The following is an 11,834-nucleotide window of genomic DNA, read 5'->3' as shown; positions in this document are numbered from 1 at the left end:
GCGCCCGTAAAACCTCTCAGGAGGACCTGGGAGCGATGCAGATACCCAGGGTCTAGTAAGTATGATTCACCTGAGAAAAGAGGGTCTGTGTTTTTTGAGGTAGTAAACTTTCCCCCGACCGTGCTTAAAGAATAAACCCTAACCCAAAAATAAGCCCTACCGCATTTTTCGAGGCAAAAAATAATATGACAGTGTCTTATTTTTGGGAAAACACAGTATATTTAGATCTGTTCATATGTATTTTTGTGAATTTGTCTTGTAACCTGTATACAGTATGTGCGTATGCCTGTATGTGTAGACATCTGTGAATGTGCATGTCAGCGTGTGCATGGGGCCCACTGAGACTCTTTCACCCATGCATGCTTATTCCCCTCGCAGAGAGTTAGGCTATGTGCCCATGCTGCGGAAAAATTTGCGGAATTTGCCGCGTTTTCTCTCGTGGAAATTCCGTGGATTTTTCAAAAATCCGCAGTACAGCGAGTCCCCAGCCATTTCTAAGGCATTTTGGAACTGCTGTGCCCATGATGTGGTTTTTCCGCAGCGGAATAAATGCGAATTTCCCTGCGAAAACTCTGCAGCATGTGAATTGTTCCTGCGGATTTCTCTGCAGGGTCCCTTACTTACCTGCCTTGATAGCAGAGACCGGAGTCACTTCCTCCAGTGCAAAGGAGCGCGGTGGAGCCAGGAACAGGAAGGAGGAGGTGGGCAGGGCGTGCACAAGTTCCGGTCATCTGACAGCCGGAGCTAGTTTAGGCCCGCCCACCTTCTCCTGTGCACAGTGCAGACACGGCCGGAGAGTGAAGTGCTGCGTGATGGAGGTAAGTATAAACGCCCAATCACTCCAGCACTTGTTCTGCATTGAGGATGCAGTGCTGAAGCCATGGTACTGTATCCGCAATGCAGAATGACCGCAGCATATCCACAGGACATTCCGCAGCATTCAAACAGACAAAGTTGTGCTGCAGATTTCTGGGAGCTCCTGCGGAATGTCCTGCGGATATATCCGCAGGACACTTTCCCCGTGGGCACATAGCCTTAAGCTTGTGAACATTTTGCCTTTGAGTTTTGTTAAGTGGTAAATTGCTAAATAGAAAAAAACACTGAGAGTATTATTATTATTATTATTATTATTATTTATTTATAGAGCACCATTAATTCCATGGTGCTGTACATGAGAAGGGGTTACATACAGAATACATATACAAGTTACAGTAGACAGACTAGTACAGAGGGAAGAGGGCCCTGCCCTTGTGGGCTTACATTGTATAGGATTTTGGGGAGGAGACAGTAGGTGGGGTGTAGGTTGGGCGGCAGCTCCGCACGGTGGTCAGGCGGCAGCTCCGCACGGTGGTCGGGCGTCAGCTCCGCACGGTGGTGAAGCAGAGAGGTCATTGTAGATTATAGGCATTTCTGAACAGATGAGTTTTCAGGTTCCGTCTGAAGCTTGCAAGCGTAGCAGATAGTCTGACGTGTTGAGGCAGTGAGTTCCAGAAGACTGGGGATGCTCAGGAGAAGTCTTGGAGTCGGTTGCATGAGGAGCGAATGAGAGAAGAGGAGAAGGAGATCTTGGGAGGATCGGAGGTGGCGTGTTGGAGTGTAGTGGGAGATTAGTTCAGAGAAATACAGAGGAGACAGATTATGGACGGCTCTGTAGGTTAGTGTCAGTAGTTTGAATTGGATACGTTGGAAGATTGGGAGCCAGTGGAGGGATTTGCATAGAGGAGAAGCGGGGTGGTATGGAGGCGTAGATCAGTCGGGCAGCAGAATTAAGGATGGACTGGAGAGGGGCGAGCGTGTTAGCAGGGAGGCCGCAGAGGAGGATGCTACAATAATCGAGGCGGGAGATTATGAGGGCATGCACTAGCATTTTTGTAGATTGCGAATTGAGGAAAGGACGGATTCTGGAAATATTTTTGAGTTGAAGACGGCAGGAGGTGGTGAGGGATTTAATGTGTGGTATGAAGGACAAGGCAGAGTCAAAGGTCACTCCGAGGCACCGAACTTTGGATACTGGCGAGAGCATGGTGTTATTTATTGTAATAAATAGATCAGGTGGAGAGTGTAGGTGAGATGGAGGAAAGATGATAAGTTCAGTTTTGGCCACATTGAGCTTTAGGAAGCAAGAGGAGAAAAAAGAGGATATAGCAGATAGAAACTCGGGGATTCTGGACAGCAGAGATGTGATATCTGGGCCAGAGAGGTAGATCTGAGTGTCATCGGCATATAGGTGATACTGGAAGCCATGGGGCTTTATGAGTTGTCCCAGGCCAAATGTATAGATAGAAAAAAGTAAGGAGCCTAGGACAGAGCCTTCAGGGACGCCAACAGAGAGAGAGGCTGGGATGAAGAGGTTGTGTGGGAGTGGGAGACACTAAAAGTGCGGTTGGAAAGATATGAAGAGATCCAAGAGAGGGAAAGATCTCTGACACCAAGGGAAGAGAGGATCTGTAATAGGAGGGAGTGGTCGACAGTATCAAAGGCTGAGGACAGGTCTAGAAGTAGGAGTATGGAGAAGTGCTTGTTAGCTTTGGCATTGAGTAAGTCATTTGTGATTTTAGTCTGGGCAGTTTCGGTAGAATGATGTGGACGGAAGCCGGATTGTAGGTTGTTAAAGAGAGAGTTAGATGAGAGGTGGGAGGAAAGTTCAGCATGGACATGTACCGCCCCGCGCTCGGCTGCAGCCGAGCCGCTCGCATCCGGGCTCGTTGGTGGGTGGCTCAAGCGCCTCCAGACCCGGGGTCACTTTGCTCTGAAAGGGGATGCTGGCGCTTTTGGTGGGGGTTAGGTAGGTGCACGTCCGGAGCCGCGCTGGATGTGGTGAAGGTAGACACCACCGCTGCACTCGGGGGAGATGGTAGTGCAGCAAGATGTTAACCCCTCCGTGGGCAGGGATGGTGGCCCCGGGACCCGTTGGGGGTAGCTGGGCGCTGCAGGGCGGTGCGCGGCCGGATGGTACTGTTGTACTCACTGTTATTGACACACACAAGTCTCTGGTAAACCAAGTTGATGGTGGTCGGTGCCCGCAGCCGGCTTCGTCTGGTCCCCCACCTGGTTCGGTGCTCTTTGCCTTTCTCCTGCACTGTGTTGTGTATTTGGGCTGCCTGCGCTTCAGCGACGGGAGTCCGCTCCCCGGCTTTGTGAATGTCGGGAGAGCCCTTTTGCCCGCAGACGCTGGCCTGTGGGATCTCTCTGCCTGTGTGGTGGCTTTCCATCCCCCTCGGTGGGCTGTTGTCTTCAGTCGGGACTTGGGTGGGAAAGGACCTATAGTCCAGACCGCAATCAGTTAATTAACTCGGTCCAGTGGATTCTGGACCTCGTTTCAGGGTCTGAGTACCCCCCTGTGTGCTCCGGTTTCCGAGTTGGTTCCCCGGGTCGGTACCGGCGGGCCACTACCCTGTCCCAGTCCATCACTGTTCCACTGAGCTGTCTTCCCGGCTCCTGCATGCTAAGACCACCGTTTGCCTCCTAGCCAAAGGTGCCCGGGCTCCAACCCCGGCACCTGTCAGACTCCTCCACTCAACTACTCCACTCTAAAAACTGATCTCACTGTTTCCTGCCTCAGGCCCTCTGAACTCCTCAGTGGGCATGGCCAACCACCTGGCTCCTCCCCTGGTGTGTTCATCAAGCACCGAGGGAGGTGGCTAGGTTTTAATGGTTGGCTGATGTTACCTTATTGGGGGACAGGTGTAATGTGAGGGTCTACCTGTGACTACCAGGCTAGTCCAGGGCGTCACAGACATGCTGTTCCAGGATTTTTGAGGTGAACGGGAGTAGTGATATGGGGCGGTAGCTGGTAGTAGAGGTTGGGTCAAGGGAAAGTTTCTTTAGGATAGGTGTGACTGTTGCATGTTTAAAGGCAGAGGGGAAGGTACCAGTCGTTAAAAATAGGTTGAAAAGATGGGTTAAGGCTGGAATAAGGATAGTGGTGAGGTTGGGAAGGAGGTGGGATGGGGTCAAGTGTGCAGGTGAGGTGCGCTTTTGAGAGAAGCTGTGCCAGGTGATGGTGGGGAGGACGTTTATGGGGAACGGGCAGTGGTCAGTTATATGAAGGGGTTGTGGTGACTGAGCAGAGAAGACTTGCCTTATTTGGACGATTTTTTTTCTTTGAAATAAGTGGCAAAGTCTTCTGCAGAAATGAGGGAAGTTGGAGGGGGCAGTGGTGGTCGAAGGAGGGAGTTGAAAGTATTGAATAACTGTTTGGGGTTGTATGTTAAAGAGGATATGAGGTTTCTGAACTATACACCTAGCGGAGGTGAGGGCTGAACGAAATGTGTGAATTGCATGTTTGAATGTGGTGAAGTCTTCCTGGGAGTGAGTTTTCTTCCACCGCCGCTCTGCAGCCCTAGACACTTGCCGAAGTTTTTTAGTGAGGCTGTTGTGCCAGGGCTGTCTGTTGATTCGTCTCACTCAGCCATGCCCTAGGGGAGCGAGTGAATCAATAGCTGATGTGAGAGTGGTGTTGTAGAAAGTGGTGGCACTGTTTTTGTCGTGGAGTGACGATATGGAGGCCAGAGGTAGGATACAGTAAGAGAGGGTGTGCATGTTGAGTTGTGCAAAGTTTCTGCGGGGGTGTGCTAGGTTCTGGACAGGGGTGGCAGGTGAGGAGGACAGGGCTGAAAAGGTCAGTAGATGGTGGTCAGATAGGGATGAGGGGGGAAGTTGTGAGGTTAGAAAGGAAACAGAGATGGGTGAAGATAAGGTCTAGTGTGTGTCCATCTTTATGGGTGGCAGAGGTGGACCAGTGAGTTAGACCAAAAGACAAAGCAAGCGACAGGAGTTTGGACGCTGCCGACTGACGGTTGTCAATGAGGATGTTGAAGTCACCCATGATGATAGTGGGAATGTCAGCAAAGAGAAAGTGTAGAAGCCAGGCAGACAACTGGTCGAGGAAGGCAGTGGTAGGGCCTGGGGGTCTGTATATGACGCCACTTGGAGGTTAGAAGGAGAATAGATTCGGACAGAGTGCACTTCAAAGGAAGGCAGGACAAGGGAGGGTAGAGGTGGGATTGGGTTAAAGCTGCAGTTGTTAGAAGGAAGGAGACCAACTCCTCCACCCTATCTATTGCCAGGGCGAGGAATGTGGGTGAAATGAAGGCCACCGTAGCATAGTGCATCAGGGGAGGCAGTGTTGGAGCATGTCAGCCATGTTTCGGTGAGGCCCAGAAAGGATAGATTGCTAGAGGTAAAGAGATTATGAATGATGTGCAGTTTATTACAGTTAGAACGGGCATTCCAGAGTGCTCCAGAGAAAGGGAGCGGTGGAGTCGGTGAGAGTGGAATGGATTTTAAATGGGAGAGATTGCAGTAGTTACTAGTATGTGGGGAGTGATAAGTGGGTGATAAAGAAAGGTGTACCATCTGTGGGAGGCCAGGATTGGGGGATATGTCACCAGCAGTGAAAAGAAGTAGAGAAAGGGAGAGCAGGTGGGAGGAGGAAAGTGGACGGCATGGTCTGCGTGTTATTAGGAGCAATCTAAGGTTTAGGAGCAGGTCAGCAGATGAGGACAGATGAGAAGGCAGGATGGAAGGGGAGATAAATATTTGTTTGGAGAGTGCTAGGTATGAGGATAGCGAAGGAGAGTAAGGAGGAGAGGGGCAAGGACTGTGAGGGTGTGTCGCCCTGGGCAAGCCAGGGGACACAGGTCACACACCACCACACCCTACATCCCAGGTAGGAACATCTAAGCTAACCAAAAATCCTTGTTGCCTTCCTCCAGAGGCTGATGATTCACACCAGGGGGTTGGCCAGGCGGTTGGCTCCGCCCACCGAGGAGGACACAGCTCTGGAGGCGGGAGAAACCAGGCAGTTGAAGCCTAGCTGAGGGCTAGAGTGGAGTCAGCTCAGGGACGAGCTTGAGTGAGGAGCTCAGTGAAGGTGTAAACAAGTAGTGAAAGTAGAAAAGTGGTAAAGGAGGAAAGCAAGTGAGGTGACAGGAAAGAAAGAAAGCCTGAAGGGTCCAGCTGTGTGTAGGACCAGGTCAGCAAGGTCAGCAACGGCGGTGACTGTCTGGAGGGGGACCGTTTGGAAGTTCCTGGAAGGACCCCGTTGGCTGTGTGCCCGGCGGTCTGGAGCAGTGTTCCGAAGGACAGTCAGCACCAGGGCAGGGGCCTCTTGGACCCCGGCAAGGCTTGGAGTCGCCATAATTTGCCGAATCCGTCAGTGAAGGGGACGTAGATCCCCCAACAACCAAGTCCCGATTGAAGGCAACAGCCCAGCCAGTATAGAAGAGACACCGCCACCGCCAAGGCACAAGTTTCTTAGGGCCAGCGCCTGCGGGCAAAGAGTAGAGCTCCCCCGGTCCAGCTTGAAGCCGGGGAGCGGGTTACCGGTGGGGACCCATCGCAAACAACAAGTACACCAAGGTGCTAGGAAAAGGGACATCACCGTCACCTACCGGGAGAGCAAGTGCAGCCGTCCGTGGGACCGTCTTACCAGCCGTTTGGTTTACCGTAAAACTGTGTCAACGTCTCAGGCTGAGTGAGTACCACAGTGCCGCAAGGCACAGCGCTGCCCCCGCGTCCCTGCGCCCACCAGGCCCTGCACCTCCCAAACCATCACCGGGCCCCGGGATCACCAACCCCTACCCACGGAGGGGCAACACAACACCTGGCTGCTCCGCATCACCATCCCCGGGACCCCCGTATTGAGCAGCGGTGGTGAAATCACCACAACCGTGGGTGGCGTCACGGACAATAACCAATTCCCACACCCAACAAACCCCTTTCACTCACGGGCGAGGAGTGCCGCTCGAGAACCCCCGGGATCCGGCCTACAGCTCGAGCCACCACTGAGCAGCGGCCGCCGGACCCGAGCAGAAGGGGGTGAGCGTAGTGTGCTGACACCCTCCTCCCCGCCCGCGACAACTTGGCGTCACGAACAGGATCTTACCGCTCTGCCGTCTGGTAGAGGTGCGCCTTGTTACCGCCGGAGGTATCCGGCAGAAAAATTTCAGAAGCCGCCATCTTTGACGCGAAAAGTTCCCGCTCGAGCGTCTTCTCGAGCAGTAGAGGCGCGAAGGCCAAAACCCCGCCCCGAGAGAGGAGGGGCCGGAAAGAGCTAAGGGGGACGAAAACAAGATGTCTGCGCCCGACGGAGCCGCTGGAGGAGCGGTGGTCGCAGCCGCAGCGGCACCCGCGGATGGGAATGGGCCTGCCCAAGACCCGGCTGTACCGGCGGGAGGTGCCGCGGCCCCCGCGCTCGCTCAGGTCATGCCGTTCTCCTTGCCCTATGCGCCCGGAGCTGCCTGGCTACCGCAGTATGACGGGAAACCGGATGCCCTACAGGCCTTCCGGAAAAAGCTTAACCCGTTGCTAGAGCTGTACCCCCTGACTGATAAGCAACGTGCAGCGATAGTGCTAGGCCAGCTAACCGGTGCGGCAGAGCAGGAAGCGGAGACCTGGGCCGAGGGGGACCGGCTCTCTGTAGCCACCATCTTTGAGAAGCTACAGACTGCCTTCGAGACCCGGACTGAAGCTGAGCTGAGGATGCAGTTTTACCAGTGCCGGCAACGAGCTGGGGATAGCATTCGGGACTATGCTCTACGTCTACAGACCGCCCTCCGCACGCTGAAGCGGGTGAACTCTATTAATGAGGCGGATAGCAACAAGATGTTAGTGGAGCAATTTGCGCAGGGGATGAGGTCCCCTGAGGATCGTAAACAACTCCGGCTGTGGGCCCTGGAACACCCTGATGTGGACTTTGCTGTGTTAAAGGAGCGGGCTATCAAAGCACTACAGCCCCCAGCTGCCGATGTTCTGGAGCCCGTCCCGTGGCCCGTCGAGACAGCTCCCGTTGTGGCGGCCTCAGCCAAACCAACCTCCCTAATACCTGCAGCCCCGAGCAGCACAGTAGAAGAGCTGGCAGCCCAGGTCCGTCGCATGGACGGAGACCTTGCCAAAATCCTTGCTGCACTGCAACCTCTGACCAGATCTCAGCCTCCAGCGCAGATACAGCTTGCTGACAGTCCCGAGGATGTTCCCTGGATGCAGCGGAGAAGTGCTAACAACCCGCGGAGCAGACCTCCAATCTGCTACAAGTGCCGTAAGCCGGGCCATTACTTCCGACAGTGCCCGTTAAACGAGCAACCCCTGGGGCCCCGGGCCAATCCTCAGGAGTAGAACATCGTGGCCCCCCGGACTGGCGAGACCGATATATCGGGGCCCGCCCCATCATCCCCGTGGCTGTGGACGGTATACCAGTGATGGCTCTATTGGACACTGGATCACAGGTAACTACCATACCGTACACGTTGTACCAGCGGTATTGGGCCATAGACGAGCTGGCGCCCCCAGACAATAGTATAACGTTGATTGCCGCTAATGGACTCCCATTGACCCAGGTGGGGTATAAACAAGTGGCTATGACAGTGGGGCAAGCTGAACTGCAACACCAGGGCATGATTGTGATCATGAATGAACCCAGTGATCATAACCCGAAAATAGTGCTGGGAACCAATGTGATGGAGCACTGCATGGCTGATGTGTTGACCCTATTGCAACAGCTAGCCGCCACAGCGGCAGGGAGCCAGCAGAGGGCTGTGCAGCGTGAGATCCGAGCCCTGATGTACCGCCAGCATGTAAGCTCAACAGGAGGGGAGATTGGTGGAGTGAGAGTGATGGATGTTGCTCCATTGACTGTGCCCCCTAGGAGTGAGATGATGATCTGGTGTAGGGCAGCAGTAGGGCCTCAGGGGCGTGACTACCCTGCGATGATGGAGCCCATGCCTTCCGAGCACTGGCCCACTGTAATGGCCGCTCGAGGGGTGGTGGATGTGAAGAAAGGGAGAGTGCCTGTGAGAGTGTTGAATTGTGGAGAGGAAGAAGTCAGGCTTCCCCGGTATGCCACCATTGCCAAGCTGCTCACCCTGGACCCTCACACTATCCATGAAGCCAGTCCATCCACACTCCCACCTACCACCAACACTTCCCCATCCCAGGGGGGAGACGAAGGAGTGGCATCAACAGCTACATGTAGGCACTGATGATACCCCTACACATCACAGGGCAGGGGTATACAGGGTGGTGCAGGAGTACGAACAGGTTTTCAGTAAGCACCCCCTAGACTTTGGGCAGATCAAGGGGGTCCAACACCACATTCCCACCGGTGAACATCCCCCTATCAAAGAGAGGTATAGACCTATTCCCCCTGCACATTACCAGTGTGCCAAAGATATGTTGAGGAATATGAAGGAGGCAGGGGTTATTCGGGACAGCTGTAGTCCCTGGGCCGCTCCGTTGGTACTGGTCAAGAAGAAGGATGGTACCATGCGGATGTGTGTGGACTACCGGAAGATCAACCAGATAACCCATAAAGATGCCTATCCATTACCTCGTATTGAAGAGTCTTTGGCTGCACTGAGAACTGCAAACTACTTTTCGACCCTTGACCTCACCAGCGGATACTGGCAAGTGGCCGTGGCCCCAGAGGACCAGGAGAAGACCGCCTTCACCACCCCGATGGGGCTCTGCGAATTCAACAGCATGCCGTTTGGGCTGTGCAATGCCCCCGGAACCTTCCAACGGCTGATGGAGTGCTGTCTGGGACATTTAAACTTCGAGACCGTCCTGTTGTACTTGGATGATGTGATTGTTTATTCCCAGACGTATGAGGCCCATCTGGAGCACCTGGCCGAGGTGTTCGCGTCCCTTGCCAAGTACGGGATGAAATTGAAGCCTTCTAAATGCCACCTGCTGAAACCCAGGGTGCAGTATCTAGGGCATGTGGTGAGTGCGGATGGTGTCGCCCCCGACCCTGAGAAGATTACTGCCATCCAGAGCTGGCCGAGACCAACTACAGTGAGGGAGGTAAGGCAGTTTCTGGGTCTGGTGGGGTACTATCGGCGCTTCATAAAGGGGTACACGAAGATGGCTGCCCCCATGCAAGACCTCCTCGTGGGACAGATCAAAGGTGGTAGGCCCATTGGAGCCCCACTGTCGTAGGAGGACAAGCATGAGGAGTCCTTTTGCCAGTTGAAGGCGGCCTTGACCGGAGAAGAGGTCCTGGCGTACCCTGATTATGGGCGCCCGTTCATCCTCCACACAGACGCCAGTAACGTGGGGCTAGGAGCGGTCCTGTCCCAGGTCCAGGATAGAAAGGAGAAGGTGATTGCCTATGCTAGCCGAAAGCTCCGGCCGACCGAAAGGAACCCTGAGAACTACAGCTCCTTCAAGCTCGAGCTATTGGCGTTGGTGTGGGCTATCACGGAGCGGTTCCGCCACTATTTGGCGGCAGCAACATTCACCGCGTTTACGGACAACAATCCGCTGACTCACCTGAACACGGCCAAGTTGGGCGCGCTGGAGCAGCGGTGGGTAGCCCGGCTAGCCAACTATGATTTCACCATAAAGTACCGAGCCGGTCGTGTCAACGTAAATGCTGATGCACTCTCCCGAATGCCCCATTTGTCAGAAGAGGGGTGCGAGGATGACGACCTCGAGGAGATCGAGTTGCCTGCGTTTCACCAACCGCCTACTGAGAGGGTGCAAGTACATCAGCAACGGGTGGATCTGGACCCACGGCCCAGTCAAGAGTGGCAGGAAGCTCAGGACCAAGTGCCGGCTGTTCGCCTTGTCAAGACTCTGGTGGAACAAGGTGCTACGGGAATAGACCCTGCCGCTCCAGCCGAAGCCCAACGCTTATGGAAAGAACGGAAACGGCTTTACCTACACCAAGGGAGGCTGTACCGTGAGCTGATCAACCCGAAGACCCATGAGAAAATATGCCAGTTGATCATTCCTCAAGCTGACGTCGCTACTGTCCTGCGGGCATACCATGATGGTGCTGGCCACTTCGGGTGGAAGAAGCTGGAGATGCTGTTGAGGGAGCGGTTCTATTGGAGTGGGATGCGTGAATCTGTGGAAGCCTGGTGCCGAGAGTGCGGTCCTTGTACGCTGAGGAGAAAGGACGAGACTAGCCAGAGGGCACCCTTACATCCAATAGTCACCCATCAGCCGCTGGAGCTGGTCGCCCTAGACCACGTCAAGCTCACCCCTAGCCGAAGTGGGTACACCTACGCATTGACCATTGTAGACCACTACTCAAGATTTATGGTGGTAGTCCCCGTTAAGGACCTGACTGGTCGAACTGCTGCTCGAGCGTTCCAGGCTTATTTTTGCCGACCCCATGGGTACCCCGAAAAGGTGCTGACTGACCAGGGCCCGGCCTTTGAAGCAGAGGTGTTCCACGAATTCTGCCAGTTGTACGGCTGCAAGAAATTCCGGACCACTCCGTACCACGCCCAAACCAACGGCATGTGCGAGAAAATGAACCACTTGTTCCTGGGGCTTCTCAAGACGCTACCGCTGGAAGAACGGAACCTGTGGCCGGAAAAGTTACCTGACTTGGTCGACATGTACAATAATATCCCCTCCAGCTCGACGAAGTGCACCCCAGCGTATCTGATGAGGGCTCGGCCTGGCCGCCTGCCGGTGGATCTGGAGATGGGGTTGGAGGCCCCAGAAGCACTCCCTTCAACGGCGGAGTGGGAAAGTCGGAGGAGAGCACAATACCAGCAAATCCAGGAGTATGTGGAGAAAAACCTCAGTCGAAGTCGAGAACAGCAGGAGCACCGGTTCAATCAGAAGGCGTCCGCAGGTCCTTTCCAGCCAGGAGATGTAGTGCTGAAACGGAAGAGTAAGGCCCACAAGCTGGATGATCAGTGGGAGCAAGTCCCTTACGTCATACAACCCACAGAATGGGAAGATGGGAAGGCCTACCAGATCAGTCGTGACCAAGGGGGCACCCTGGCCACAGTTTCCCGGGACCATCTAAAAAGGTGCCCCCCAGCGTTGAAGGCAGAGGCCGAAGTACCGGTTCCTCCACCAGCGGAGAAGGC

Source organism: Anomaloglossus baeobatrachus, chromosome 6, assembly GCF_048569485.1.
Source record: "Anomaloglossus baeobatrachus isolate aAnoBae1 chromosome 6, aAnoBae1.hap1, whole genome shotgun sequence".
Lineage (NCBI taxonomy): Eukaryota > Metazoa > Chordata > Amphibia > Anura > Aromobatidae > Anomaloglossus > Anomaloglossus baeobatrachus.
The sequence above is the reverse complement of the archived record's forward strand: the minus strand, read 5'-3'. Positions refer to the sequence as shown.